At 50.0% G+C, this 6,000-nt stretch overlaps 1 pseudogene; it reads left to right on the top strand.

Moving 5' to 3' along the window:
- The first annotated feature begins 1,819 nt into the window (after positions 1 to 1,819).
- Positions 1,820 to 3,200, top strand: LOC117268303 (uncharacterized; annotated as a pseudogene).
- Positions 3,201 to 6,000: the final 2,800 nt, after the last annotated feature.

Here is a 6,000-nt window from a genome sequence, read left to right as displayed (position 1 = left end):
TTGTACGAGTCCCTGTTTGAGCCAGGTGATCCTCTGACTCCATCTCAGCAGTCTGCCGGTAGCCGACACTCCCAGGGGAGCAGGCTGCTGAGACGGCGCTCCGTCGCGCTCCACTTGGCCATCTCCACCATCTCCACGTCCACAAGAGCCCGACATCAGGGATTGGACCATCGCCCGGCTCCAGCGGTTCCTGGGCAAAAACATCCCCTTCTACCGCAGCGACAATAAGTCCAGGCTGTTCCAGCTCTATTCAGCCGGGCCCCTGAGACCACAGCTCCTTCTCCCAAGCCGGCCGCACTTCTGGGTTCCCTTCCAGGGCCTACTCCCGCCAGCGTCACCGTCGGTGACGTCACGGCGCCTCCACCACTCCAGCCTGAGCAGCCTCTCTCATTCATTGCCCCAGCCGGGGGTCAGGTCGTATCACCCCTTGTGCCTGCTCCCTCTGATGCAGATATGTCACGCGCAATATCTGCCTTCTTCTCCTCCCTGTCTCACAGGCCTCCACTCTCACCCCGTGCACACACATCCTCCATCCCCACATCCCTTTCCTCCACCCTTCCTTCCAACTATCCTGTTCCGGCTGGCATCGCAGCCCAGGAGCCCCGTCCTGCAGCACAAGGGGCTCCTCCGGTGGGTGTTTCACTGCCTTCCACTCTCTTTCCGACGTGTCTCTCCTTACCCCTTCCTTACCACCCCCCCCACCCTCTAATGTTTTTCCTCTGCTACCGTCTACAATCTGGCCACAGCCACACCACCAGCTCCGCCAGCCTCTGCCATCTACCGCCCCTCACCCGTCTCGCACTCACTGCGCCAGCAAATATTATCCAGTAATTATGTAGACCTAGTCCAGCTCATTCAGCCATCCTTTTTCGACAGTAGTCAACCCAGGGAACTGCAGACTGTCCTCGGTCCAGTTCTACTAAAGCAGTCATTGCCAGCCAGGTCTAAAGACTTAACTCCTGTTGAGTTTGCTCTAGCTTTCTCCCTATTTCATGACGTCATCTGCTCTGCTTATCCATACCGTCGATCAGAGCTGGATGACTATTTGTCCATCGTGTTGGACATGGCTTTGCGTTTTGGGGGGCTGGGATTTTATAGCTACCATGTCCACTTTGCTGCACAAGCAGCCGGCCGGTTGCAGCAGCTAAATCAGGGGACGTACTGGGGGGTCCTCGATTCTGAAATATACTGCCGCATTTTTGCAGTTCGTTCCTCCCTCTCCTGCGACTTATGCAGCGCCCCTTCTCACCCGGCCTCTGCATGCACTATCATGGCTCCTCCACTGCACTCCCGCCCCACCACTCCACGCAATGCCCCGATCTTCGACTGTCTGACTTCCGCTGCACCTCCTCCTCCTGTCATCCCCAGAGCCAAGGATGCACGTCCCACTGTCAACGTGCTGGTGTCAAAGGGCGTCAACAAGCAAGGACAGCGGATCCTCTATCAGGGCGGCAGGATGGTGTGCAGTAATTTCAATCAGTGGGGTTGCAACTCGTCTGGCTGCCGCCTCCTGCACGTCTGGTCCTTCTGCGGGGGTGCTCACACCAGGACCACCTGCCCCCATAATCCCACCAACACAGCGGCATGACTAGAACGTCACCTCGGCACGCCCATCAAGGTACGTGCACTCGCTGCTGCTCTCAGTGATCACCCTGATAAGCAGTTTGTCGATTTTCTCATCTTTGGCTTCACTCATGGTTTTCACCCTGGCATGGAGGTGCTTCCCAATTCTTCCCACACGTGTCACAATCTTTAATCCGCTCTCACTGAGCCCAACACTGTCGACACGTTACTGGCAAAAGAGGTCACTGAGGGATTTATGATAGGCCCTTTCGATCATCCTCCTTTCTCTGTATTCCATATTAGTCCCATCGGTGTCGCCACACGCAAATACTCGGGGAAAAAGAGGCTGATCATTGATCTGTCTTCCTCACACGGCTCCGACATCCCGAGCATCAACAGCCTTATTCCTAGCCTGGATTTCTCCATGCAGTACGCCACCATTGACCACGCCATGGCACTGATCCGTCTGGCGGGACATGGGGCATGGCTGTCTAAGGCTGATATCACCAGTGCATTCATGGTCTTGCCCATTCACCCTGACTTCTGGTGTTATTTTGGTGTCTGCTGGAAGGGGGCTTACTTCTTCTCCATGCGCCTCACTTTCGGCTGCAAGAGCAGTCCCAAAATCTTTGACTCTTTATCCGAGGCTCTATGCTGGATCCTCTCCAACAATTACAGGCTCCCTTACGTGCTTCATCTCCTTGACGATTTTCTTGTCGTGACTCCTCCGTCCTCACCTCCTCGCCACGGTCTCACTACACTTACGTCCTCATTTTCTGACCTCGGCGTCCCTCTGTCCCAAGAAAAAACTTCAGGACCTGGCACGTCCATCGAGTTTCTGGGCATCACTCTGGACTCACTGTCATTCCAGGCTTCACTGCCCACGGAGAAAGTGCAGCGTATCTTGCTGCTCTTGTCTAATTATCTCCTGACAGACAGGTGCACCAAACGCCAGCTGCTCGCTCTCCTCGGGCACCTCCATTATGCCATCCGCATAATTCCACAGGCAAAATCTTTTCTTTCTCAACTGCTAACCAAAGCTGCATCCATTCCCTCTCTCCACGACCGCGCGGTTCTGGATGACACTTGTAAAATGGAATTGCGCATGTGGCAGCAATTTCTGTCATCCTGGAACGGCATCTCATTCTTCTACGATGACTTCATCACTCATCCCGAGGACATTCAACTCTACACGGACGCGGCTCCCTCTGTAGGTTTCGGCGGGTATTACGGGGGGAGGTGGTTTGCTGCTGCTTGGCCCTCCGAGTTCGAGTCCCTTGACGCAGAGTCGCGCTCTCCCTCGTCTGCTCTGTATGAGCTGTATGCTGTGATCATCGCCACTCTAATTTGGGGGCACAAATGGTCTAAAAAATGCATCACTATTCACTCTGACAACACAGCAGTAGTAGATATAATCAATAAAGGCCGTTCCTGTTCCCCAGCCATCATGCCATTCACCCGCAGACTCACCCGCTCAGCATAAATTCATCCTCCGTGCGTCTCACATTCCCGGCCACCACAACGCCATCGCTGACTCACTCTCCCGCTTCTCTTTCCAGAAATTCAGATGCTTGGCTCCAGACTCGGATGTCCATCCCACACCAATCCCACCGTTTTCAGCAACCATATTCAATTAAATCCTCATCTGGCACCTCACAAGAAGCCATCCTTAACAGTTTAGCACCAAGCATGCTATCTGCTTACCTCACTGGCTGGAATTCTTTCAAGAATTACTACGCCACTTATCATCTACTATTTCCCTCTCTGGACGCCATGTCCATGTGCAACTTCATCACACACTGTCATACTATAACAAAGATCCGGGCCTCCAGCATACAAACATATCTGGCTGGTATCAGTTTATTCCATAAATTATCCACCGGCCTCCCTTGTCATTCAATCTTGCACTCTCACATCACCATGCTAATCAAAGGCTTACGAAAGCACGAACCAGCGCTGACAGCCAGACGCCTTCCTCTCACCTCCAATCTGCTCTGCCGCTGCATACGCACTCTGCACTCCGGTAACATTTCTCCCACAGTCGACTTAACACTGGAATCAATGTTTCTACTCGCTTTCTTCGGATTTCTGAGGTGCTCTGAATTTGCTCCAACCTCATCTGTCTACGATCCTTCCCGTCATCCCAGTCTATCCGACATCACCACTCACACTTCCGACTCGCTCATATTCACACTCCGCAGGAGTAAAACTGATCAGTTAGGAGTATCCTTTCCCATTTACATCTTTCACCTCAACTCCTTTCTCAGCCCGTACGAGCCACTGACCAGATACATCCACACCCAGTATTCCGCCCGCGCTTCACCACAAGATCCCCTCTTCCTCACCGAAACAGGGAGGATGGCCACCCATTTCTGGTTCCAGAAACACTTCCATAATATCCTCCGTCTCTCCAGAATTTCATCAGATCATTACTCTTGCCATTCGTTCCGCATCAGCGCTGCCTCCTCAGCCGCCAGATCAGGAATTTCAGACCAAATCATACAGGTCCTCGGCTGCTGGTCTTCACAAGCATATCAAACCTACATCCAGAATAGCCTCAATGATCTCCGTCTAGCACATGACAGACTAAGCCTCACTTAATCAGACTCTTTTGGGGGCTTCCTAACAGCACGGGCTCATCAGAACCCCCACACTGAGTCTCTCCGCCCACATCTACACCTCACCCAGTCCGACCTTCCGATGACGTCATCTCCATCCCGTTCATTCATCTGCAAATCTGCACTCCCCCATTCATAACCATTTCTCTGACAATCACATCTTCATTAAATCTTTAAATTGCATATTGTTGTGGTGTGGTCCTTGCTAGTGAAATGGAGTTAACTGTTTAACTTAGGTTCAGGAGCAGGACCATGCCTCAACCACTCCTCTAATCACCTGACTAATGTATACCGGCACAGCTCTACCACAGGCCTGTCAGATCTCTCGAACCCACCCTCCCTCAGAGTTCTGCACTGGGTTGGGTACCCGCGGGTACCCAACAGGTACCTGCAAAAACAGCTGATTTGCGGGTGGTTTTTAAAAAAACATTTTTTCCCGGGTTCGGATCTGGATGGAAAAAATAACATGCGGGTCGGATCGCGGGTTTTAGATAAACACATCAGTCATTAGTTCGGTAAACTACAGATAACTATCTTGGTCATTATTTACTCTCTGAGGATCGCCTCCGCTATTTCGCAACGGTCATTGGTTCAGCTGTTTATACCAGGTTTACACGCGTTTCACCATCTAATAACACAATTTGTGATTGGACGACAGAATCAACATGGCTGCCACTGTCTAACAAGCACCGCTTCCAAAACAGTAAATAATTGTTTAGGTATTTGAGAAATAAGTGGATAAAACGTACAACTATCACTTTATAATGTTTCTGAAGTGTTTCCCTGATGGATTACTTCTCTCCTCGATGGATTCTAAAACCACGTGACGGCTCGTAACTGCTGAACGTCGCTCTGGACAGAAAGTAAGTCTATTATTACACATGTAAAGTTCCTTTACATAGATTAAAAGTTTAAAAGCATTAAACGTAACAAACGAGTGCTTTTACACTCGTATGGGAGAAGAACACAGAGGGTTGATGATGGAGCTGAAGTCAGGTTTTTATTGTGAGAGCTGCTTCATTCAGGTCGTTGTTTACTTACTGGCACCTTAACTGTGGCGATATGCTGTTCAATATTCAGCCAATATGACCCAAAATGATTACTTTAAATCCGGGTTACGGGTCAGGCTGCGGGTCGTGTTTCAACGGGTCAGACTGGGTTGCGGTACTAATTGGCCTGATGCGCGGGTTTGCGGTTCGGGTGCGGGTTTGTACGTCGCCGGGTTGGGTCGGGGCGGATCTTGAAAACTGGACCTGTGCAGGACTCTGCTGTAGGGTCTTAACAATTATATTTTATTACATAAATTCAACACAAAAATATTAAAAACAGTCATTATTAATCATAGAAACACAATCAAATGTCATACATTGTTTTTTCTTAGTTTCCCAAGTGATTAACCAAAAAGTGGCCCAATTTAGCTGATATCACCCTACGTTTTATCCACTTATTTCTCAAATACCTAAATAATTATTTACTGTTTTGGAAGCGGCGCTTGTTAGACGGTGGCAGCCATGTTGATTCTATCGTCCAATCACAAATTGTGTTATTAGATGGTGAAACACGTGTAAACAGCTGAACCAATGACTGTTGCGAAATAGCGGAGGCAATCCTCAGAGAGTAAATAATGACCAAGATAGTTATCTGTAGTTTACCGAACTAATGACTGATGTGTTTATCTAAAACCCGCGATCCGACCCGCATGTTATTTTTTCCACCCAGATCCGAACCTGGGAAAAAATGTTTTTTTAAAAACCACCCGCAAATCAGCTGTTTTTGTGGGTACCCGACCCAGTGCAGGACATAGTAAACTTCACGTGTA

The sequence above is a fragment of the Epinephelus lanceolatus genome, chromosome 18, assembly GCF_041903045.1.
Source record: "Epinephelus lanceolatus isolate andai-2023 chromosome 18, ASM4190304v1, whole genome shotgun sequence".
Lineage (NCBI taxonomy): Eukaryota > Metazoa > Chordata > Actinopteri > Perciformes > Serranidae > Epinephelus > Epinephelus lanceolatus.
The sequence above is the reverse complement of the archived record's forward strand: the minus strand, read 5'-3'. Positions and strand labels throughout refer to the sequence as shown.